Below are 26,431 nucleotides of genomic sequence, written 5' to 3' on the forward strand. Positions count from 1 at the left end.
ATGCTTTGTTGATTCCCCTTACTTTCTGAAGAGTGCATGGAGGGCAGAAAGGTGGTGGGGGAGGAATGGCAGGAGAGGAGGGTGGGGAAAGTGTGGTTAGTATGTAAAATAAATTAAAAAATTAAAATAAAAAAAGTCAAAAAGGAGCCAGGATCTTACACTCCTCTTTATGACCTAACTTCTCCCATGTCCCCAAATCCTAAAAGTTTCATTGCCTCCCAGTAGTGACTCCCATCTGGATCAGAAGGGACAGAGGCTCCTGCCAGCTCTGCACTGTCATTTTCTTGTCACTGGAACCCAGAGAGCATAAATGGTCATTCATGTGACATAGGGAACAACTTTTAAACATCTGTCTTCAGGACCAGCTACAAGGAATGTTTCCCCATTTCATTACCTGTTAGCTAGGTGGGTAAAAGCAAACCTCCTGGACACCCTTTAAGTGTGTGTCTTTCCTAGATCTCACACCGTGATCCACCACACAGCTTTATCCCTTCCAATCAGTGCCTACTGCAGAAATCGTGTGCTGAAAATTAGCATCACTGATTACCATCCATCCAGGAACATGGTCAACAGGCAGAGTTTTTTCATCCATGTTACTGATCAATCTCCTAATTAAAGAGAAGGAAGAGCCTCTCTGCCCACCAGAGTGCATTTATGGGCAGTTCTCATATCCATTGGGGCTGCCTCTCTACTGGGGTTCAGCATTAACAGGGATCACTTTGCAAGAACAGTGAGAAAGATGTGTGCTCTGTGGCTCCAAAAGAGAGTGCATCTCCAGGAAGTGGGGGGGACACTTTGAAAAGTACAGTGTGTGGGACAAACAGAACTCAGCTTGAGTAGACAGAACTCAGTAGGCAAAGTAAAGTGGTCAGTTCAGGGAGGTGACAAACAGGGGTGAGCTCTTCAAACTGTGTCTCCTCACATCCCGCCTTCCTGCAACCTTTTGTGGGGATCCTTGGTGGGTGGGGCCCAGTGGATAAGAAGACAAGCTACTTTTCCCTAGTTACACACACCAGAGATGAGCCAAGCTCCCAGAGGCTCTGTCCTAGTCAGGTGGAATCTTATTGTCCTTAGGGGGAAAACTGGAATCTGTGTGTGTAGCTTGTCTGATCCTCAGTCCTCCCCACCCCCAATCGTGATCTTTACCTACTCACTTGCTCCCTCCACATCCTGACTCTATCAGCGATACAGGCTACAGATGTACCTTGGGTACGGCTCACATCCTGACTCCATCAGTGATGCAGGCTACAGATGCACCTTAGAACACAGCTCACATCCTGACTCTATCAGTGATACACGCTACAGATGTACCTTGGGCACGGCTCACATCCTGACTTCATCAGTGATGCAGGCTACAGATGCACCTTAGAACACAGCTCACATCCTGACTCTATCAGTGATACAGGCTACAGATGTACCTTGGGTACGGCTCACATCTTGACTCTATCAGTGATGCAGGCTACAGATGTACCTTGGGTACGGCTCACATCTTGACTCTATCAGTGATGCAGGCTACAGATGTACCTTGGGACACGGCTCACATCCTGACTCTATCAGTGATGCAGGCTACAGATGTACCTTGGGACACAGCTAACATTCTGACTCTATCAGTGATACAGGCTACAGATGTACCTTGGGCACGGCTCACATCCTGACTCCATCAGTGATGCAGGCTACAGATGCACCTTAGAACACAGCTCACATCCTGACTCTATCAGTGATACAGGCTACAGATGTACCTTGGGACACGTCTCACATCCTGACTCCATCAGTGATACAGGCTACAGATGCACCTTGGGACACGTCTCACATCCTGACTCTATCAGTGATGCAGGCTACAGATGCACCTTGGGACACTGCTCACATCCTGACTCCATCAGTGATGCAGGCTACAGATGTACCTTGGGATACAGCAGGGTTCTTTTTGTACCCGCTCAAGAGCATGTGCATTCCAGAATATGACCCTGAAGAAAGCTGGCCACCTCTGCTGATGGAAGGACTCTCCTCTCTGCTGTTGGGAACTTGGGCCCTGCAGTTCCTTGGAACAAGAGCTTGCTTGTTACTATGCTGATAGAAACAGGGAATCTGACATGCTATGGTGCTCCCTGGAATCACACCACTTAGGAAGCTACCTGAGCATGGGCCAGTCACTCAGTCATTGCTACACTCCTTCACAAATGCTGTCTGCACCCCGCACACACCTCAGCATTTTGGGATCCTGCCATCACACATGTCTGAAGCCCCTCTCACAAAAACTTGTCTCTCATGTTGATGAAGAAGGAAAATTGAAATCCCAATGACATGACACCAATAAATGTCATCATATACACACTAAGTGTGAAAATAGATAATCTCATTTGGCAACAATTTCCCTGTGACTGCTTGAGTTTTACTTGTCACAGGAAAATAACACCAGCACCTTAAATTCATGAGCTTGTGGACATACATAATACACAATGGTGGACACATATATACTGTTCAATGCAGAGAACTTTGCAGATATGAATGTCCTTCCATGGCCATAACAAAGTCACCAGGCAGAGAAGCCTTTCATGGGAAAAGAGAAAAGGATACCATCAAAAATAAATAAGAAATAAACACGAGATGAAGCCAGAGTGACAAGTCAAGCCCCTTGGGTTTATAGGAGCAGCCCTGTGTTGGGCTCACTAAGATCTACCTGTGCATCCTCTCCTCTGGGATGGCTGGCCGCCTGCTCTTCCAACACCTTGAGCAGCCACCAGTTCATGAATGTCATCTGCAAACATGCCTCTTCTCCTTTTTAACATCTGTTAAACTGAAGCCACCTAGCTGTTGAAGTATTAAATCAAAATCCAATCAGGATGTGGACAGAGAAATAATTCTGATCCTGAATGTCCACAGCTCCTTCTCACAAGAACCAGCTGCATTCCTCAGAAATGGTGGGTGATCCTGACTTTAAACAGGCACAGGTGAAAATCACTCTCTTCCCCAGGAAGGGACTGGTCTTATTTCAATTCCTGATGCTACACTGACATCTAGTGGGCAACTCGAGTATTATTCTGAAGACCCTCCTGCGATTTTGCAGGCTTGTATTTATTTCTCCAAGCTGAGCACTTCGATGTCCCAGAGGTTCAGGGAAAGATCTCAGAGCTGGCAGAAGATAATTGTTGCTAGGCCCGGTGATGCGAACTGTTTTCCAGCCTACTTGAGAGGCTGAGGCCGGGAAATCACAACTTCAAGAGTAGCCTGGGCACCTACCCTGGGCTCCAAATAAAACGCATAAAGAGGGTAGAGATCAAGCTGGGTGGCAGAACATTTGCCTAGTACACGTCAGCTGCTAGGGTCAATCGCACATATAACTGTTTATCAAACGACTGAGCATGAAGTGTGTCTGTGACTTTAGGGTGGGTTTATGCTCAGTAATAATCCATGAGCTTACTTTATGCGTGCAGCCACCAATGAGAACAAGGAGCAAGGTCTTTAGCATTTCTGAGGATCATTTGCTCACCTATTCAGCCATCTTTTCCTCTAAGCTGTTGATGTGTCTGTCGTAGTATTTCATGGATCCTTCCGGTTCAGGCATCTCAGATGTCCACAGCACTGTTCAATCCTGGTCTAGCCTGCAGATTCCTTTATCTGATAGCACTGTCCTCTCCTGGTTTAGACTGCAGCTTCCTGCATCTGATAGCACTGTCCTCTTCTGGTCTAACCTGCAGCTTCCTGCATCTGATAGCACTGTCCTCTCCTGGTCTAACCTGCAGCTTCCTGCATCTGATAGCACTGTCCTCTTCTGGTCTAACCTACAGTTCCCTGCATCTGATATCACTGTCCTCTCCTGGTCTAACCTGCAGATTCCTGCATCTGATAGCAATGCCCTCTCCTGGTCCAGCCTACAGTTCCCTGAATCTGATAGCACTGTCCTCTCCAGGTCTAATCTACAGTTCCCTGCATCTGATAACACTGTCCTCTCCTGGTCTAACCTGCGGTTTCCTGCATCTGATAGCACTGTCCTCTCCTAGTCTAACCTACAACTTCCTGCATATGATAGCTCTGCCCTCTCCCTGTCTAGCCTACAGTTCCCTGCATCTAATATTACTGTCCTCTCCTGGTCTAGCCTACAGTTCCCTGCATCTAATATTACTGTCCTCTCCTGGTCTAACCTGCAGTTTCCTGCATCTGATATCACTGTCCTCTCCTGGTCTACCCTACAGTTCCCTGCATCTAATATTACTGTTCTCTCCAGGTCTAACCTGCGGTTTCCTGCATCTGATAGCAATGCCCTCTCCTGGTCCAGCCTACAGTTCCCTGAATCTGATAGCAATGCCCTCTCCCTGTCTAGCCTACAGTTCCCTGCATCTAATATCACTGTCCTCTCCTGGTCTAACCTGCAGTTTCCTGCATCTGATATCACTGTCCTCTTCTGGTCTAGCCTGTGGTTCCCTGCATCTGATAGCACTGTCCTTTCTGGTCTAACCTGTGGCTTCCTGCATCTGCATCATTTTCTCCTTTGTTCTTTTTTATATATTCTCCTATACTGCTTTTTATATTTTAAGCTGCATGTTGCACATTACAGGACAGAAGAAGCAGGAGAAGCTAAAGGTATTTCCTCATCTCAGAAGACACAGGGCTTTTAAACTGTTGCAAGCAGCTATGCTGAGGGGCTCTCTTCTTCACAGAACCAGGCTAAGGTAGCTCCAAGTCTACTGTGGCCTGAAGGGGAGGTAGGGCTCTTCCTCCCAGCTAGGTGTTAGGACACATCACCACAGCCGAACTTCAGTCTCTGCTTCCACCACTTTCCCCCTCTCTCACTTGCCAGTATTAGGAACCACCATGGCAACATGCACAGGGAACTCTTGAGGCCTGCAGCCAGTGCCAACTTCTCTGAGACTGAACTTGTGAGAAAGGGAAGTACAGTGTGAACTGAGTGCATACCCTTGCAGCCTACAGTGCGACCCTTGCAAACTCCTCCAGTGTCTCAGGAATAGCCCCCAAATCCAAAGAGCCTCAAATTTATGTGAGCCCTGCACAGAAAACCAAACCAAGTTTTACTCAATGGGATCAACACACAGCAAGACCCTTCAGCTCACCTAAACAATCTACTGAAAATGTAAAGTAGTGGTTCATACTATAATCCCAGCACTCAGGAGGTAGAGGCCAGTGGATCCCTTTGAGTTCAAGGCCACTCTGATCAACACACAGTGAGGACCAGGACAGCCAGGACAACATAATGAGACACTGCCGTGGAACAGAAATCTACCAGAGCCCTATTGTATACAACATGGGGTCAAGATAGCCTGAAAAGTCACTTTCACAAGTTGAAAGACCAGGGAATTGAATCTGACAAACTGATGTTGGGCTATACATGTTATGTGCCAAAGCTTCTAATGTTGATAATTCCAAATATTAAAATACAGTGCCACCTCTTGACCAGGGGGGTGCATATAATCAGGCCTGGAATTTCTATATCCAGTGTGTCTACTTATTCAATGCAGGAAACGGTCTGCCCAGGAGAAATGCTCAATGTGGAGCTGGGCTAGAGTTCAATAGTAGATCTGTTGCATGGAAAGTGGGAAAACTGGGTCCATCCACAACATTGTGGGGACTAACAAGATAAATGGATGAACGTAAAGTCTAACTAAGGTCAGTCTCTTGATTCTTCAGTGGCATCTGGAGACATTATTAAACTAGAAGACCATGGCCAGAAAAGTGGGTCAGTGGGTAAGAGAGCAGCCTGCCACGCCTGATAACCAGAGTTCAATATCCTAAACTAGATAGAAGGAAAAGAGCAACTCTTCTGAGCTGTCTTCTGACGTCCACATACATGGCATGGTGAACATACACACGTATACTCCCAAACACAATAGGTAATCACCAACCTGAAGCGTGCTGGTGCCACTGTACCCATGTTCTCCTCTATCCACAACCTCCAAGCCCTGCATGGCAATCCTCTGTACTGAGGCCAGTATTTGGATCAAGTGCAAAGCAGGGCCAGGAAGTTCATAATCTGTGTCTTAATTGTTGAGGGCATAGATAAAGCTGGGTATCCTGTCAGGCAGTGTTGTATCGCAGAGTACTCCAAGTCAGCTATGAAGCAAGCACAGGAGAATTCACAATTAAAATCGGAAGTAACCCAGAATCCAAAGTATCTTGAAAAACCATCAGATTTTCAGGACAATTTCCAGCTTCGCGTTTTCAGATTAAGATACTTCAATCAGCAGATTCATGCCAATATTCCCCCAGTTCAGAAAACTCCAAAGAAAGAGGCACTTCTGGTCCCAGACATTTTGGATAAGATGGGAAATATTCACCCTCTGTTGTTCTCATGCTGTTACACAAGGGGATTTCTTCTGTGAAAGCACAAAAAGGCCTCTCTCTCTCTCTCTATCTCTCTCTCTCTCTCTCTCTCTCTCTCTCTCTCTCTCTCTCTCTCTCTCCCTCTCATGCATATTCAAAAGAGCCAGAATTGGACACAGTAGTGATCTACAATCCCATCACTGGGCAGGCTGAGACACATGTATGCATGGGTGTACACACATTTCATACAGCAAATGAAATAAAAGACTAAGGAAACTTGGTAGATTACACCTCTGATGATTAACCAGGCCTTCTGGCTCTAATGGCACGCTTGGAGGTAATTCATCTAATCCCTAAGTTTTAAGTGGTGTTTGGAAACTCCTGTAGAAATGTGATTCCCTAATTTGAAAGTGAAGGAGGCTACAGAAAGTAATTCCCACCGTCACCAGAAGTCATTAGATAAACGGATCTCCGTCACCTACGGAACACATGGCTTGAATCTGCAATGTCCCCCAGAGGCTCATGTTTTGAGTACTTGTTCCCTAGCTGGTGGTAATATTTGGGAAGGCTATGGAACCCTCAGGAAGCCCAGCCTTCCTGGAGGAAGTGGATAAGTAGGAGTGGCCTTTGAGTTTAGAGCCCAGACAGTCCTAGCCGCTCTGCTTTTCTTGGTCAGCCATGACATAAGCAGCCACTGCCACACACTTCCGCTGCCATGAACTGGGCCACTCCAGCACGCCCACTCTGCTGTGACAGACTGCAGATCACAGACCCTGAGCCAAAGTTAACCTTCCCACCCTATTTTCTGTGTGTATGGTGTCACGGCAGCAAGAAATAAACTAAGGGGCTAGCAAGTTGGTTCTGTGAGTATGCTGGCTAGTTTTGTGCCAACTTGATACGAGTTCACCCGACTGCAGGGTGAAACTGAGGTTTCAGTTGAGAAAATGCCTCCAGAAAGCATTTTCTAAATTAGTGATTGATGTAAGAGGCCCACCTCACTGTGGCTGCTACCACTCCTGGGCAGGTGGTCCTAGGTTCTGTAGGAAAACAGACTGAACAAACACTGAGGGGTTAGCCAATAAGCATCGCTCCTCCATGGCCTCCGCATCACCTCTACCTCCAGACTCATTCGCCTTTGAGTTCCTGCCTTGGCTTCCCTCAACGGCCTGTGACTCAGGATGTGAATAAATTTATATAAACCCTGTCCTCTCCAAGTTGCTTTTGGTCGTAGTCTTCATCACAGCAACAGAAATCCTAACTAACACAGTGGGTGAATATGCTGCTGCCAAACCTGATGGCAGGGCTTCGATTTCAGGGGCACAGAGTGAACGGAGAGAACTGACCCCTACACCGGTCCTTAGACTTCACACATGCGCTGTGGTGCGCACATACAAACACACACAGACACACATAATAACTGTAAAAGAAAAAAAGGGGGCTGGAGAGATGGCTCAGTGGTCAAGCGCTCTGGTTGTTCTGGTGGACGTGGGTTCAATTCCAAGCACCCACACGGCAGCTCACAATTCTAACTCCAGTTTCAGGGTACCTGATGCCCTCATATAGATACACATGCAGGAAAAAAACCAATGCACATAAGTAAAAATAAAAAACAATAATAAAATAAAAAGGGAAAAAAAGAAAGTAATTCAAGTCAATCACTTGATTTTCAAATACTCATGTGTTTAATGACTGAAACTTACTCTTGATTTTCTATATGAAAAATTCTTCAGTCTTCAGTATGGCAAGCTGAAGGTCTTAGGGCAGCAAGCAAAATAATCTAGCTATAGAAACATTTACAGCCTGGAGAGGGTGAGTGTAAACGCTGGTACACGCGTGTCATGGCATGTGTGGAGGTCAGAGGTCACTCTCTGGAGTCAGTTCTTTTCTGTCCTAGTGGAATTTGTCGATGGAATTCAATGGTCAGATTTAGATGGTAAACACTTTACCTGCTGAGCCAACTCACCAATCCTACTTCAACTTTTCCATACTAAGTTGTTGGAGGTGGGTGGAGTCACCGTCATGTCACTGAACCGCAACTTCTCGCAGAATTTTCACAGATTCGCTTGTGGAAAAATATGTGCACATCCATGATGCAAAGGTTATCGCTCATTGCTATAAAGGGGAAAGTTAAGGTGTCACTTCTATAAGATGAATTTTTTAAATAAGCAAAAACATTTCGTGACCCATTATGATATCTTTCAATGTAATTGTATAATTTTTCAGTGTAGATTTGGTGTCATTTACCATTTTTCCATAACCATCCTAAACATTGTGATTATCTAACCTGTAAGGTGACCCTACTTCAGCTGTTCTTTAAGAACACCTCACCTGAGAACATCCTCTAAAAATACAGATTCTGGGCTGCAAGATGGCTCAGGGGTTAAGATATCTTGCTGTTCATCCAGAGGTCCCAGCACCCACAGCAGGTGGCTCCACAAACTCCAGATTCAGTGGAACTCTTCTCTAGCCTCTATGACTACTGGCACAGGTACAGTGAGCACACACGTGCACATGTGTGTGTACACACACACACATGCACACCACACACACACAAACATGCAAATTTGTTTTGTTTTGTTTCGAGACAGGGTTTCTCTGGCAAATTTTTAAAATCCTTTTTAAAAACAGATTCTAGGTACTCATCTGCTAGGCAACTCTCATAAGAGACGCCTAGGAATCAGAATTTTTGAAGCCTTTCATTTGTTTGCTTTTTCAAACAGGGTCCTACTGTGTATGCTAAGAGGGTCTCAAACTCTCTACCCTCCATATAGGCATCCTCCTGAATACTAACCTTCATCAGGCGATGAAAGGAGACAGAGACAGAGACCCACATTGGAGCACAGGACTGAAATCTCAAGATCCAAATCAGGAGCAGAAGGGGAGAGAGCACGAGCAAGGAACTTAGGACCGCGAGGGGTGCACCCACACACTGAGACATTGGGGATGTTCTACCGGGAACTCACCAAGGCCAGCTGGCCTGGGTCTGAAAAAGCATGGGATAAAACCGGACTCGCTGAACATAGTGGACAATGAGAACTACTGAGAACTCAAGGACGATGGCATTGGGTTTTTGATCCTACTGCACGTACTGGCTTTGTGGGAGCCTAGGCAGTTTGGATGCTCACCTTACTAGACCTGGATGGAGGTGGGTGGTCCTTGGACTTCCCACAGGGCAGGGAACCCTGATTGCCGGTTGAGCTGATGAGGGAGGGGGACTTGATCGGGGGAGGGGGCGGGAAATTGGAGGCAGTGGCGGGGAGGAGGCAGAAATCTTTAATAAATAAATAAATTTAAAAAAAAACTCTCTACCCTCCTGGCCTAGCCTTCTGTGTGCTAGGATTATAGACATGCCCTCTATCACCTACGTGATAAATTTACCAAATAAATTAGCACATATTTTATTTGCTCAGCCCATGACTGTCAAATATTGTTCTGAGACTTTGCTATCATAAAGAATAATCACAAGAATTCTAATAGATATTTCTTGTATTGCACTGTTTTCTGAAGATGATAAAGTGGGGGCATCTCCTTCTTAAAGAGCAAATATTTAGTAAGCAGACAACTGTGCTCTAGGGAACTCATTACCCTACTGTAATCTGAGTATCACAGGGAACATTGGCAGATACCCAAAGCTATGCTGGCTATCTGAAACGAGTTCATTAAGTGGTTTCTAATAACTAGGCTAGAGAGAGGGCTCAGCAGCTAAGAGCACCTGCTATTCTTCCCAAGGATCAGGATCAATGCACATGGAACCCACAAAGGGTTACAACTGTCTGTGTTAAGTCCAGTTCCAGAGAATCTGGCTCCCTCTTCTGGCCTCTAAAGGCACTGCATACACAGTGCGCATAGCTACGTAAAGACAAAAGACTATAAAATAGAGCCAGGCATGGTAGTACACACCTTTAATCCCAGCACTTGAGAGGCAGGCAGGATGATCTCTATGAGTTGCAGACCAGCCTGGTCTACAAAGTGGATTACAGGACAGCTAGGGCTGTTACACAGAGAAACCCTGTCTTGGAAAACCAAAGCAAAACCACTCACAAAATAAAAATAGTTCTTTTAAAAATAGAAACTCCTAAGATCCTGAAAGAGACTGGCCTTTGCCTCTGTCACTGTGTCCACGGAAGTCATATACGACCCACAAAATGACTGCTGCTTTTGTTGTCTAACCCAACCTCATCCCTGCAGCTCTGGGAATCAAACTCAGAGCCTCATTGTACAAAGCAAGTGTTCTACCACTGAGCTACACACCTAGTCCGCTGTTGTCTTGTGCTTCTCTAAGTTCATAACTGTGAGGAGGAATAGTTTAGTGGTATACAGCATAAGTTAGTCCTGGGTTGATCCTAAGCATCAATAATTAATTAATTAACTTTTTAAAGAAAACCAAAAGTTCACATATAATATTCTAATTATGTCATAGTAACTATAGCAACATCATTTGCTTGAAAAACATCACTACAATTTTAAATGTCTCACCACAAAAACAATTATATGAGGGTATTGGGTTAATTGGTCTGATTTAGCTATTCTTCACAATATATAAATTTGAAAGTGTCATTTTAAATGTCATACATATATACAATTTTTGTCAAATAATCTTTTAAAATGTTTTAATCCCAGCACTCTTGGGATTGAAGCAGGTAGAGTTTGTGGCCAGTTTGATCTACATATCCAGTTCCAGGACAGTCAGGCCTACAAAGACCCAGTCACAAAAAGAAATCAAGTGGTACAATACTGAGTTCACATGTTGAGTCCCCAAGGGCACTTTCTCTCCACAGTCTTATAGATGCTAAACTAGTCACAGGCCTTTGCGAATGCCACACAGAATGTCCATCCTGTTGCTGTCAGGCTGGCCTCAAGCTCTAAACCATATGTGTGTTAGCATGTCCTATACTGCCTAAGATCAAAATGGCACACAACTATCACCCAAAGAGATACAAAGCCTATGTTTCTTAAACAAGGATGTGGTGGTGTTTGCCCAAGTTTCTCTGAGAATTCTTTGTCCTTCTTTAAAAGGAGGTTGTATGCATAGTACTCAGTATTAAAAAATCACTGACTTAAGAGAGTACAGGGACAATAACTTTGCTTTCTCTCACCCACCATCCAAGTTAGAGGCAGCACTCATGAGAAGTTAAGGGCAGTGTCTGGACAGAACCCAAGCAACCTGAGAAGGCTGGGCTGGGCCTCTGTGTCCCAGATCTCTAGCCATGAGAATTACTTGTTGTCTTTTATCTTACCGACAGAAATTAATGTTCCCAGTCTCAAGAACGCTGTCTGGGTTAGAGGCAGTCAGAGAGGCAGGGAAATTCTAGTGCTCCAGGAGCTGTGACAGGACTGACACTTCCATCCTCAGTCTGGGCTACATAGCAAGTGTCTGGGCTCCACAGGGAGACTTTTGTCTTCACAGGGGAAAATTAATTTAAAAAAGCACGCGTTCTGAGAGCAAAAGCAGATAAAGCTACTCTCCTTCTTTACTCATAGAAAAGAGACCCTTAAACGGGATCATAAAACTTAGTAGCTGTCCTTAGTAGACAGAAGGAAATTCCCGGACACCGTTACGAGATGGGAATAGTATCTGTGAGGGAATTCTAGACCAGTCAGCGTCACAAGAGCCCCTTGCTAAACAAACAAACAAATAAACAGTTGGCGGTGGTTCACGCCATAATAGAGAGAAGAGAGAGAGCGAGAGCGAGAGAGAGAGAAGGGGGGAGGGGAGGGGGAGGGGGAGGGGGAGGGAGGGAGGGAGGCAGGCAGGCAGACAGACAGACAGACAGACAGACAATCGGGGCAGTAGTGGTCAGGCCTTTAATCCCAGCACTCAGGGGGCAGAGGCAGGCAGATGTCTAAGTCTTAGGGCACCAGGTCTACAGTGAGTTCCAGGGCGGCCCGGACTGTTACACAGAGAAACCCTGTCTCAAACACGCTGAAGGAATCCTAAGACCTCACTACAGCCATTACCTCCACTATTTCAGACCCATTTCTGCCCTCCCTGTCCCCAATCTCCCTTGCGTCTCCTCCATGACAGCTTGCCTCGCTGTACTTCATTAATTCTGACCCGTGACCCGACTCTTTCAACCGGTGAGAGACTCAAACGAAAGATGACACAACGAACGGACTCCTCCCGGCACAGAAGGGGCGGTTAGCTCGCCCCTCCCTTGGCCGCGGAGCTAAACCTAAGGCGCATGTACCGCCAGACGACAACGCGCGTTGATGACGTCACGCAAGGCGCCATCTCCGAAATCTGGTCGCAGTCCACTGTTGCCCGCTGGAGCAAGTCTGTTTGTGTACTGTGCCTACGTTGTTTCTTGGTTTTCTAGCGGAAATTTAGACAAGAAAGAGTCCTGGTGACCGAAAGCTGCAGAACAAAACGAAGAAAAAGAAAGAATCGTGAGGCCCGAAGGAGACGTCATCAGAGCGCTCCGGAAGTGTTCCGACGATGAAGGGTAAGCGGGATGAGAGACACGAAATTGGGCACGGATCACAGTATAGAAAGGGTCGGGACTGGAAGATGAATCAGGGATACCTGTCCCAAAGAGTCCCAGGACAATATCCATGGAGTTGACTCAGCACACAAAAGAAATCGAGACCCAGAGTGTGAATCGGCCCGACTCTCTCTAAGCTAGGAATAGATGTCACGATCGATCGAGTGTGTTCTCACCCGGGAAACTAGAAGAGGTGGATCCAAGGCCTTGGCCAGAACTAGGCATTGCCTGCCCTGATAACTGTGGCCAAGTGCCTGCTCCCCTCTACAGCCTGGCTTTTCACGCTTCATCCTGTAAAAAAATCTTCCCAGGCGCAGTATCTCAAACCTAAGGCGGTGGTATTTGATCAGAACACAGATGTGTCAGGAAGGGGAAGCAAGCACTGGAGCACTATTAGAGGGGAGAGTGGATACGATCAAGATGATTCGCACTCCTGCCCTGTCCTGTTCTCAGAGATCGCGTGCCTTGGCATATCTCGACTTCAGTATTATGTGCATAGAGAAATTCCCAGGAATCCACAAGGATGACCCCAGCTAAGACCCTAAGCAATAGTGGAGAGGATGCCTGAACTGGCCTTACCTGTAGTCAGATTGATGACTATCTTAAATGTCATCATAGAACCTTCATCCAGAAGCTGATGGAAGCAGATGCAGAGATCCACAGTGAAGCACTGGTCTGAGCTCCCAATGTCCAGTCGAAGAGAGGGAAAGCGATAATATGAGCAACGGGGTCAAGACCATGGTGGAGATACCCACTGAAACAGCTTACATGAACTGGGAGCTCACCGACTCCAGCCTGACAGAGAGGCAACCAGCATAGGACCAAACTAGGCCCTCTAGTTTATAGTGACAGCTGTATGACTGGGGCAGACTGGGACCACTGACAGTGAGACCAGAGTTTACCCCTACTGCTTGTACTGGCTTTTGGGAACCCATTCTCTTTGGAGGGATACCCTGCTCGGCCTTATACTGGGGAGGGCCTTGGTCTTGCTAGACTTTGGTGACTTCCCATGGGAAGTCTTTCCCTCTCTGAAGAGTGGATGGTGGTAGGGTGGGGGAGAAGGTGAAGCGAACGGGAGGAGGGGGATGGGGTAGAAGCTGGGATTGGTATGTAAAATGTAAAGAGATGGTTTTTTAAGAAAATAAATTTGGGCTGGAGAGATGGCTCGGCGGTCAAGAGCATTGCCAGCTCTTCCAAAGGTCCTGAGTTCATTCCCAGCAACCACGTGGTGGCTCACAACCATCTGTAATGAGGTCTGGTGCCCTCTTCTGGCCTTCAGGCATACACGCAGAAAGAATATTGTATGCATAATAAATAAATAAATACTTTTTTTTTAGAAGATTAGGGGCTGGAGAGATGGCTCAGTGGTTAAGAGCACAGGCTGCTCTTCCAGAGGTCCTGAGTTCAATTCCCAGCAACCACATGGTGGCTCACAACCATCTGTAATGAGATTTGGCGCCCTCTTCTGGAGCACGGGCATACATGGAGGCAGAATGTTGTATACATAATAAAAGTAAATAAATCTTTTAAAAAGAAAAAAAATAAAAAATAAATAAAATTTTGAAATATTATGGGCATAGTTAGGAATAACTAATTTAAAATTGCTTAGAAGAATTAATGAGACTAAAGTAAATGTGCACACACACTTCTGAGTGTATTTGTGTCCTTTTAAATCAACTGCTTGACAAGCAATGAGTATACCAGAGCTGTTACATGTGTACTGATGCATAAAGACTTCTAATCCTGATGATAGGCATCTGGCGTAGGTAAAACAAAGTTATTCCTAGGGTCCCAGGCCCTGCACAATTTTCTCAGTAAACAAACTCAATCTACAGTTCAAGGGAGAACCAGATTCTCCATGTAAAACTGCTAACTACCTTGGTTTGTTTACTTGGGCAAACATGTACTCAGGGAAGCCCAAGAGAACAGAGATGGGTTTTTGTTTCTTTGTTTGTGTTGTTGCTGTTGGGATAAGGCGAGCTATGTGGTGGAACTCACAGTGTAAACTAGGCTGGCCTCTCCCTCTGAAGTGACAGGATTAACCATGTGTGTCACTACACTCACCTTAGAAATAAATGTATAGGGGGTCGTGTGAGCTACATTTTCTGGTCATTTGCTCTTTCTTATCCCATTTACTCCTGTACTCTGTCCCCCAGTGCCACCATGATGGTTTCCTCCAAACAAATAAGAAACAGGAGCATGGATGGTTAAAGGGACTTCAGCATCATGCTGGACATATTTAGAACTTGAAAAAAAGACTGTTGTATTTTATCTTGTCAGGATTCTGAACTGTGAAAAATCTGTTTCGAATTTCTTGTAGTCAGCAAATTGTAGTATTTCAACCAACCACATGCCCTAGCCATTAATGTCACCTCACCTTTAGAGTCTTCACTACTTAGTGAGCGCTGCCCACGTGTAACTATAACCAGTATTTTAAATGAGATCAACTCTAGAGTGCTCCAGTGAGGACTTCTTTTAGACAGGCAGAATCTGGAGTAGGAACTAAACCCATGCTTTAATAAGATACCAGTGATTCTTAAACATGTTAAGCTTTGAGAAGTGTTCTTTTTAAACCTCATCCTGGGAATTTCTAGGACAAATCCAGCCAGAGGAAAGAGGAAGAAGTATGTAAGACAGTTGAGGTGGTACATGTCTATTATCCCAGCAACTAGCACTGGGAGCCTGAGACCAGAGTGTTGGGGGATTAAGGCCACTGTGGGCTCCATAGCAATTTCTAAGCGAGCCTAGGATACAAAGTGAGGCCTTGTTTAAGTAATATGTAACTAAGCAGTGTTCAGTAGGGTCAGGACATGGATCCAAGGTGAAGCACTTGCCTGGCGTGTATAAAACACCACTGAGTTTAACCCCCCAACACTGCAGAGTAAAACAGGAGGATCATCCAAGAAAGCTTTGCCGTTTCCTACTAACTCAGTATTCCTTCTCTAAATAAGTGTAGCTATTGTCATAGTTAGAAAAGCCTTGGGTATTATACTCATTCCTAACAGAAGTAATCGTCTATTTTTGTGTTTGTCCCCAGCTGTGATTTACCGTGCATTTCCTCACAAAGAAGCCAGAGAGCACGAGGTGCAGGTACAGTCGTTCAGAGGAGGCTGGGAGCAGTAGACTTGACAGCAGAGCAGGCTCAATGTCTTCTTAGACTCATCTAGCTGTTCTTTTCCATGGATTACTCATCTGCACAGGTCGTACTTTAGGCCAAATCAAGGTCTTTTTGGTTGGTGTCTTCATGTTCTAGGCTCCTTTCTTAGGGTACCGGAGTCAGCTCTTAATTTCATGTCATCTCCCACTCTGTATGGAACGACAGACAGCCTGTGCTTACCAGAAACATGTCTTGATCTTGCTTCTGTGCCCCATTCAGTGCTCAGCCCATTCCATAAGTGGATGTTACAGATTCTCTCTGGATGCTTCACAGGCTTTGTCAATTGGGCAGAAGCTTTACCTGTGGCTCCTATCCTGCCAGGTTGTGTGGGGCACGCCTTTAATCCCAGCACCTGGAGGCAGAGGCAGGCAGCTCTCTAAGTTCAAGGACAGTCAGAGCTACAGAGAAATCCTGTCTCAGAGAGAGAGAGAGAGAGAGAGAGAGAGAGAGAGAGAGAGAGATAAGAGAGAGAGAGAGAGAGAGAGAGAGAGAGAGAGAATGAATATCCTTTAAATCAAGATGTTAAAAGGCCAGTTAACCACCTTTAATTGTATTTCCCCTTGAAAGAGAGACCACATATGTATTTAAAAGAACCAAATTGTCCTTCTATTGATGATGAATGTTTAGCCATCCCTGACTTGAACTACCTCAAAGATTATGTATTCTTTTTATCTCCTGTATTAGCACAAAGAGGGTATCATTTACTATTGATATGCTAACCTAAAGCTGGCAGTTAGCCTCAGACTTGTTTTTACTGTCTGGGTGATGCAAAAAGAACCCAGCAAATGGCCCAGCCAAGAGGTAGGTGCTCAGGAAAGAACACTGCCCAGAGCTGCAGCAGATGAAGGCCAAGCGAGGTACCTGCCGGCCAGTGTAGAGTAGACTGTTGCTACCCCAGCCTGAGAGGTGGGAAACGAAGCATGTTTCAGGACTGATGCGGCTGTGAAACAGTCTCCCAACCTTCCCCAGGAGTCCATATAACTCTGTATATGTCCTGTGGTTGAGAGTGAGTGTGCCCGAGATGCACTTCACACTTTCTGCCTCAAAGTGGGCCTGGAGCAGACCTCTCCAAGGGCAGCCGCGTGGAGTCCACAAGGCTGAAAGCAAGGGAAGAGGACTGTGCTGCTCACTGTCAGAATTTCTCCTCCTTGACCTACCTGGAACCCCCAGACAGTTTCCCCTAATACTGAAATGGCTCATTTCCCTAACAACCCCAGTTCTCTTTCACTTCAAGATAGTCTTGTGGTCATGACTTATTAAATAACCTGTGTAGTTCATTTCTCAAGCTTCCTTCCCCACAAGGATTAGAGAAGATTTGCATTACAAAGGATTTTGAATGCTCAGTAGAGTAACCTCAAGGAAGCAGGACTGGTCAGCGTTTGACCTGGCTGCAGTGTGGGGCGGTGTCACAGTTAGCACATGAGTGTGACTTTTACATTTTGGTAGTTGTGTGTAGGAAACACTAGGCAGACAGGAGATGTGTGAGCCTAGCTCAGCAGAGATGGTGGCTCTCAGGAACGGGATGAGTGCCCTGGTGTCTGAGAGCGGAACAGTGAACCACACCACCCTGTCTCTGAGCAGGAGCTGGGAACCCAGCGGGCTGAGGCCTTTGTGAGGGCCTTCCTGAAGCGGACCATCCCTCATTTGAGCCAGCAAGACTGTGAGAGCCATCTGCAGCGCAAGGCTGTGGTCTTGGAATACTTCACTCGCCAGAAACCAAAGCAGAAGAAGAAATCCAAAGGCCTCTCTTCCAAACAGAGGAGAGACAGAGGCTCTTTGACTTTAGCCCAGAGCAACAGAGGTACTCCAGTCTTCCCATGGCCTTGCCACTCACCATTGCCTAGCCTTCCTGGTAGGGCTCTGGACTGGGGATCCCAAGGATTCCCTGGACAGCTCTGCCCCATTAGTCTCAGGGGCTTCTTCGCCATCTGCCACAAGGGGGCGGCTTCCCGATACCAATTTTCTTATGTCATAGTTTGGCCTCTAAAAGACAGGCATTGGTCAGACTGAGGACTTTTCATCATTTAACTTCTCTCCTAGCCTCACTAGTAAGTGTCTCTGTTTCCCATAGCAACAGGCTGATATTCTTTAATATGTGCTTTCCTATACCCTTTAACATCACCAGACAGAATCATCCACTAAGAGGTTGCTGCCAGAGAGAGGTCCTGCCTTGGCATTTCAGAAGTTTCTGAAAGGAATGTGTCACTGTTTTGTGGAAGGATGTCTCCCTCGAGATGGTTCTGAGTTTGTGTTTACAGCCACTATGTTTAGGCTTTGTATAACACTCCATAGCCACGCAGCCTTTCTTGTCCCAGAAGGCAAGAGAGTGTCACTTTGCACTGGGGCTGCCTTCCTGGAGTCCTTGCAGGAAGTGCCTGTTTCAGATTCGAGCCTGGTGTTCCTGACTCTGATCCTGGATTGGTATGAATGGGCACCAAGACAAAGGATAACCCCAGAGAAAAGCTCTTGGTCCTTTACCCTCCCTTCCAGACGATCCTGCCACCTTATACAAGGGCCTGCCTGGAAACCTGCACCTGGGTTGTTATGGCTGAGGCTACATCACCACCTTCAGATGCTCTCCTGCTCAGAGCCAGGGGCTCCTCCATCATGTCTACAACTGGCCAGGAGGAAGGGCATCAAGGCAAAGGGCCCCCTCTTCCCTTCTCGAGAGCAGTAATTTAGCCCTGAAAAGGTTCTGCCAGGGAAGAAATTGAGGTTCAAGGAGGGGAATGTACTTGGCCTTCGTCACATTGTCGTCAGGGCACCTACGGCTTCCACGCAGTCTCGGGTATTCCCTCGTGCTTACTCTCGGCCTTGAGCCCAGCTCTGGTTTGCCGAACACTGGAAATCCCAAGCTCGTGTTTCTGACTCTGACAGATACAGTCTCTTCCTCCCTCTGCATGAACTCTGGAAGCAGTACATCCGTGACCTGTGCAACGGGCTCAAGCCAGACACGTGAGTTTTATTTCTGATGCCTGCCATGGGATTAGATCCCAAGTCTTGCGTGCACTGGAGACGCAGCCTGGGAAACCAGCTGGCTGTGGGCGTTTGTGATCCTGTTTGCTTTGTTACCAGCTCTTCTTTGTGGGCTCTCTTGACCTCCTAGGCAGCCACAGATGATTCAAGCAAAGCTCCTGAAGGCGGATCTTCACGGTGCTATTATTTCAGGTAATTTCTGTGAGAGCATATGGTCATCTGGAGACTGCTACTCAGTGGCAGTACTCAGCCTGGAATCTGTCACTTGCCATCCTGAGGTTTCTCTAAGTTACAAGCAGTGAGGATCTAAGGTGGTTGTGTCCTGACCCGTGCTGGGACTTGTTAAACACGCACTAAGTGGTGTCTGCATGCCGTCAGCTCATACTGTTGTCACCTCGCCTCTAGTGCAGACTCTGGGGGACAGATCCCCCTCTTCATGTTTCCAGGGTGCCATCACCAGTGCAGACTTTTTCCATGATTGCCAGACTCATTCACCCCATGGCACCCAACAGCTACTTGGACAGCCAGGAGGGGCCTCAAAGTACCTCACACAGAGCCCTTGGTCTCCCCTGAGGTCAGCTCTCTGATTATGACACATCTCCATATCAGTTTGTTCAGGCTAGAGACCTAGAAGTACATACACATTACCTCTTTCCTAATCCTGCACCTCAAGTCGGTTAACACACCTAGTTCCTGAATCTGACCTGCCTCTAACTCCCTCAAGCTGCTGTGGAAGCTTCTCTCACCCTCCCCCGGCTCACATACTGTTTTATTCCCACATACACACCAGAAGAAATACACAGAATGAAGGCTGTCATCAGACATCAGACTCCCGACTGCCATTTGCCTGTCCTAAGCCTCCAGCAGCTTCCCATCCAGTCAGAGTAAAAATCTATGGTGTCCTTTGGCTGCCCTCTGTGTGACTTGCACACCTGGTACCTTGGCTTGGCTCCTTCTCTCCACGAAGGGGCTCTGAAGGTTCGTGCATTGACTCCTGCTGTAACTCAGGTCCCTTTCCTAATGTCACTTCCTGAGAGTCTACCGCCACTAAGGTTTCCCCTCCACTCTCATTGTGCTGTTCTTATTTTCCTCATAGCCATTATCAGTATCAAGAAATAGAATAGCCCGTGCTGTCTATCACTGTCCTCCATGAGAGCTTCAGCTCACAGGAGCAGGATACAGGCCATCACGTTCAGTGTCCTGTCCCAGCACTGACCTAGCACACTAAGCACATAGTTAGCTCCAAGTGCTGATTACATGGAGGAGGCAGGGCCCTGCCAGTGAGGTGAATCGCCTGTCACTTCTGGGCAGCTCTACAGGAGGACTGCATTCAAGGAAATGTTCAGGAGAGTCAAAAGTGAATGATGGATGTCCTGCCCATGGCACTTACTCCATCAAAGCAACACGACTGGACTTAGTTCTTTATGTGTATGGCCTTGTGGCTCCAGAACCCTGCATAAAACCCAAAGGATACCTGAGAACAGCCCAGAGATTGCAAAGCTCAGGACTAAGAGTTGGGAATCCTGGGCTCTTGCTGGCTTGGTCATTGCCCAGCTACAGAGCCACTATCCTCTGGGCCTTCTCTTCCTCAGCTTAGAAGGGCCAGGCTCCTAGTCCCTGAGGCCAAGCTGTGACTGCTGGCACTACCCAGGCCTTACCCTCATCTGCTTTTCTCCTTTGCAGTGACAAAATCCAAGTGCCCCTCCTATCTGGGGGTCACAGGAATGCTCCTGCAGGAGACCAAGCGTGTCTTCAAGATCATCACCAAAGAAGACAGACTGAAAGGTGTGTGCTGTGTCCCTAGGGAGAGAGAGAGAGAGAGAGAGAGAGAGAGAGAGAGAGAGAGAGAGAGCATTATCCTTTCCTTGAGGTTTTCAGGTTCTACTTGACAATGGAGTCAGAGTCTGCAGGTTCTTGCTATGTTATGAACTGCAGAGAGAGGCCCCTGCCCCTATGGCTACCAAGAGACATCATGAACACAGCAGCCTGTCCATAAATAGGACAGAAGAACTGCTTATCTGGGTCTTCGGCACTCATTGCTAAGGTCACCACCTCTCAAATGAATAACTAAAAGACAGGCAGAAGAAACCAAAACAGCCTGCCACTGGAGTTCTGAAAACTGCACCCTTGCTGGAGATACTCTTGAGTTTTAGTGTTGTTGGGAGGAGAGAGCCATTTGTTCATCCCTAGCCACTTATCCCTGAAATAATCACACATATTTAAATCACTGCTTGGCCCATTAGCTCTAGCTTATTGGCTAATTCTTACATGTTAATTTAGCCCATTTCTCTTAATCTGTGCATTGCCACAAGGCTGTGGCTTACCAGGTAAAGTTCCCAGAGTTTGTCTCTGGCAGAGGCTCCATGGCTTCTCTCTGACTCAGCCCTTCTTTCTCCCAGCATTCAGTTTAGTTTTCCCCACCTAGCTAAGTTCTGCCCTGCTATAGATCCAAAGCAGTTTTTCTATTCATTAATGGAAATCATAGCATACAGGGGGAAATCCCACACCATAGCATGGTTATTGCCACTCCAGCAGGTACTTTTGAATCTTCCAATACCCCAGTACCTGACCTTGCCCACAAATCCAAAGTTCAAACAACAGTTGAGGGGTTTGTACTCATTTCTGTTGATGCTAGAAATCAAGACCAAGCTAATCCTGGGCTCTACGCCTGAGCTACCCCCACAGCCTTGCTTCATTGTTTTTCCATTTCCCTGTATGTTCTTCTGCTCACTTTATAAGTCTAAGGAAGTAATGTAGAAGTTTCCCCACTCTGCACAAATCTAAGAACCAATTCAAGACTGTATGGGAAATTGGCTTTGGTGGTGTGAGAGCCCTCAGTTCTGGGAATTAAGTTAATCACCCCTAAATCTGGAAATTAGGCAGTGAGTTATATTTAGACTGTGAATCAAATAGCCCAGGTCTTTTTTGCGTACTTCTGGCATGGGTCTTCTCATTCCTGTACACTTTTTTAAAGACAGTCTTAGATGCAGTCCTGGCTAGCTTGGAGCTTGCTATGTAGACCAGGCTGGCCTTGAACTCTCAGATCTGCCTGTTTTGTCTCCTAAGTGCTGGCCATAAAGGTCTAGCATCACCTTAATAATGTTGTGGGAAGTCCTTTTGTATTGTTGCTTTTATTGGTTAATGAATAAAGAAGCTATTTGGGCCTATGACAGAGCAAAACAGAACAAGGCAGGAATTCCAAGCAGAGATAGAGGAGAAAAAGCAGAGTCAGAGAGATGTCGTGTAGCTGCCGAAGGAGACAGATGCCAGAACCTTACCGGTAAATCACAAGCCTCATGGCAATAATAGAATTAATAGATTAATAGAAATGGGTTAATTTAAGATGTAAGAGTTACTTAGTAAGAAGCCTAAGCTATTGGCCAAGCAGTGTTGCAATTAATATAGTTTCTGTGTGATTATTTTGGGTCTTGGCAGCTGGGAAGTGAACAAGCAGCCTCCGACTACTTTAATACAATTTAAATTGTAAACGTGCATGAATCATGCTTACATGAACATGAACGCACTGTCTGTATTGTTCCTCATTCTTTTTCCTTTCTTCTTTTCCATTCAGTTATCCCCAAGCTAAATTGTGTGTTCACCATAGAAATTGATGGCTTCATTTCCTACATTTATGGAAGCAACTTCCAGCTTCGGTCAAGTGAGAGATCTGCCAAGAAGTTCAAAGTAAAGGGAACAATTGACCTGTGAACTCTTTGCCACTGGCTACAGATGTACCTGGCAGCTGAGAACTGGAAACACCTTAAATACACACTTTTCCATGAAGCACTTTCTGGCTGTGGCTCGTCTTGACTCCAGGGAAAAAAGAGTGGCTAAAGAACATTGAACAACAAAGGAAGAAGTCGGGGATAGAGATTTGTCTCTCCAGGGAGGAAAGACTAACAGAAAATATACCAGGACTAACCTTGGGTGATTTGAAGAAGGTGGCCATTAGGTTCTGTCTTTCATACTTTCCTGTGTTTCTGGAACATTCTGTGCTAATAATGATAAATTTGGACATCTTAGTTCCATTTTGGCTGCTATATTTTTAACATTTCTACTGTGTAAGACCAGATGAGGTCTTTCTGCACGTGGCCATTGGAACTACAGGTCAGGACCAGCATTAAAAATGGCTGGGGTCCAGCTACTCTGTGCCAGTAGCCTTGAGGAGGCCTTGTCATTGACACCTAGTTCGGAGGGGCCAGTTGCCCCTTGTTTGTAAGAGGTGTGTGACTGCTGGCCGGCTCAGAAACTGCCCTGGCAATAGTAGGTGACGGCACATCCAGCACTCACCCCAGGTCAGCAGTGGTGCTGGGGGTCTTTGCTCGGTGCCTCCCACTCAGACTGCACTGGATGGAAGAGGAATGAGTGAGCCTGATGATCTTTATATGACAGAAAAACAGAAAGCCTACTCCCTCTCAGAAACCAAAGTGCTCCCCCAAGTCCCCGAGATTATCTAGGCCCTGGTTCTGTCAACATCATCTAGACATTCCTCATGGCACTGCCCCGTCCCACCTGGCCCCCGTGTTATCACAGTCCTTGCCACCCAGGTTCAGGGCACACATGACCTCTCAGCCTGAAAATGATCATTGTCTTACGGACTGGTAAAGAAAGGCTAAGATCTGGACCAGAAGAGCTGGCTCCAGAGTCAAGTTCTTCCCAGGAGGACAGCCACAGGGGGGTGAGAGAGACAGCTAAGTGTGTGTGTATGTTCCTTATTTACCCAGCGCTCTACCAAGGAACTCTTCTGTGTAGAGTGACTGCTGTTCTAGCTGGCTCAAAGTGCACAGGTGCTGCACCTTCAGAGCAGACCTGTCCAGCCCCACCCTCTGTGATGTAAGGGGCGCGCTATGTTGCATAAACACAGTTGCTTCCCAGAAAAGCTGCTGGTGCCACTTGCCAAGTGAAGCATGTTACTGCTGGCCCCAACTCAAGTGTCCATTAACTCGCTAAGGACATTCTCCCTCAAGGGAGACAATGTACTGCTCACCTGAAATAGAGTCTCTGCTCTTTGCCTTGTCTGGGATGTGCTGCTGTTGTCTCCCTGACCTCCCCAGCATCCTCCAGACTCTGGTCCTGAGGAAACTGCACTTGGTATTACATACAGCATGACTATCCAAGTCCCCACAACTTCATGGAGGGGGTATGGTACTGGTACTTGTGACTGTCTCCAAGGAATAGGACTGGTAGAAATGAGATTTGGGGTGTAGAGAGTCACATGACAACCAACTCTGTTGAATGTAAACCATGCACTACAGAAACATGAGCCCCATGCAGAGTGCCATAGAAGCCAATGGGAAGAACAGTTGGCACCTCAAGAAAGGGCTCAGACTGCTGTCTAAATTGGTTTCTGCTAAGGCTTCCTCCTGACTGGTCAACAGCTACCTCTCTGTGCGCATGGTCTGTCCTCAAGAAGGGAGCTCTAGTGTGCCTCTTCCGACGGTGTGATGAGATGAGATAACACCTCATCTATGACCCGTTTATCCTTTGTTACCTCATAAAGATCCTATCTCCAAACAGTCGTGTTGGAGGTTAGACCTTCAACACGGGAATTTGAGGGTAGTTAGTAACGACTGTAAAATGTTCCTAATTAGAAAAGTTGGCTTTACCTCCAAGGAAGGTGGCAATGTCCAGTCTGGACCCCATCCACAGACAGTGGCCTGGGTTTCTCTGCTGGTTTTTTTGCTGTATGCTATGCTTGGGACACCAGGCAGCTCAGCCTAACTGCTAGGCTACGAGCTCACATTTTCCTGAATTTCATGGGCTTTGACTTAAGGTGCACGCACAGTATCCAGAGTCCCGAAGTTGTGAGCAGCCAAACTCCTCCCTCCTTGTTCCACTGGAGCCAGCAGAGTCCGGGGGGAAATGTGTAGAGGGAGGGGATGGTTAATGTCTACATGGCTGGATTGGGAAATGCTTTGAAAAGGGCACTTCTTGGTGTGTTTCTGAGGCTTCCAGAGAGGATTAACTGAGGTGGAAGATCCACCCTATACATGGGAAGTTTCATTCCCTAGGGTCAGGAGCTGGAAACAATAGAAGGAAGCTTGCTCTCCACTTCTCTGTCACGTGTCCTGTCCCACTGTGCCTTCCCTGCCATAATGGCTGACGGCTGTAGCAAAATAATGCCTTCCTCATGTCACTTGTGTCAGGGATTTTATCACAGGGACAAAAAGTCCAACATGGGAGATGGGCAGAGTTGGCCCCTGAGGGGAGCTGTGGAATATGAAGAATTAAATCACACCCAGGTCAGAAACCTGAAGAACCCAGGAAATCAGAGCAAGGCTTGGGAAGGTCTATCTAGGGGAGGAGAAATGGGAAGGGGACATGTGACCACTGGCCTCAATGGCGATGCCTCAGGTTGCACCCAGCTCTCTAATGGTGGGGAAGACACAGCAGGAACTAGCTTTGTAAACCAAGGGGCAGGTTACAAAATTCTGATCAGTTCATCAACACCTGAAATCTTTCAGGGTCTCCAAGCTACCTACCATCTGTCAAGTGAGACAACTTACTGCATGAAGGCCTCCTAGATCAGGGTGCTGGGATTCCTGCAGCAGCATAAGCAGGCACATGTCTGCAGCAGCTGTCCTATGCTGCACTTCAGCCATACAGAGTCAGGTCCCAGGAGTGGAACTCGCATGTCTATGTGTTTGTGTAACACCACCTGCTTCCTCCAGTCACCAGTATTTGAAGATGGTACATTCCAGATGGCATCTAAGTCTCTCAGTCCTGACATCTGATTTGACCATAGATTCTTGGGCCAGTCTTTTCTGGATGCGGGAAAGGATCATCCAGTGACCAGGCTCTCAGATTCTGAATAATAAACATGAAGATTCTTCCCAAATACATAATTATGGTAAAAAGGCTCACTTTCTGGACAATGGGTTTTGTATTAATTTAGTTTGCATTTCTTATCTATAATGACTCATTAAGACATCTGTTAAATGTCTATAATATTAATTTAATTCTAATAGAACTGTATTGGAATTGTCCGTTTAATTAACCTCATAGGCCTTTAATGGGTATCTTAAATAGACATCATTAACAAGACTGCTAGACAAATTAGAATTAGAGTCAATAACATTCTTGGTAATTTCTCATGAGCCGTGAAGGACAAGCATTGCTAAGTAGGCAGAGACGACTGCAAAAGAAAAAGTGTTAGAGCGGCAGGAAATCCAGAATGGACAGGACCCCGAGGGTTCACCATTCTGTGTCCCAGGAGATTTCGGCAAAGATGTTTCCCGGCCACCAAGATCGTACTCAGGAACAAAGGCTTCAGCTTTCATATGCATTTACAGAAAATATTCTGTGTTCCCTTGGACTGAGCTCCAGGTAGGGAAGAGAGGAAGGAGATGGGGAGCATGAAACGAATGGAGAAAGAGAAGTGTTAGAGAGGGGAGGGTCATGACATTGTATGATAGAGCAGGGGAACTGGGACTCACTAGGATAAGGCAGGTTGGTTGGGACAGAGTGTGGAATGGGATGAGATGTAGAACACTACTCCATTCCTCACCCGGGCACTCCTCTTTATCCCCACCCTCCTAACTTT

At 46.5% G+C, this 26,431-nt stretch overlaps 1 pseudogene; it reads left to right on the forward strand.

The window, feature by feature from the left end:
• Positions 1–12,496: 12,496 nt before the first annotated feature.
• On the forward strand, positions 12,497–24,001 carry LOC121443225 (annotated as a pseudogene).
• The last annotated feature ends 2,430 nt before the right edge of the window (positions 24,002–26,431 follow it).

The sequence above is a fragment of the Microtus oregoni genome, unplaced genomic scaffold (assembly GCF_018167655.1).
Source record: "Microtus oregoni isolate MIOR12 unplaced genomic scaffold, Mior012 000102F_ref0000329, whole genome shotgun sequence".
NCBI classification, from domain to species: Eukaryota; Metazoa; Chordata; class Mammalia; order Rodentia; family Cricetidae; genus Microtus; species Microtus oregoni.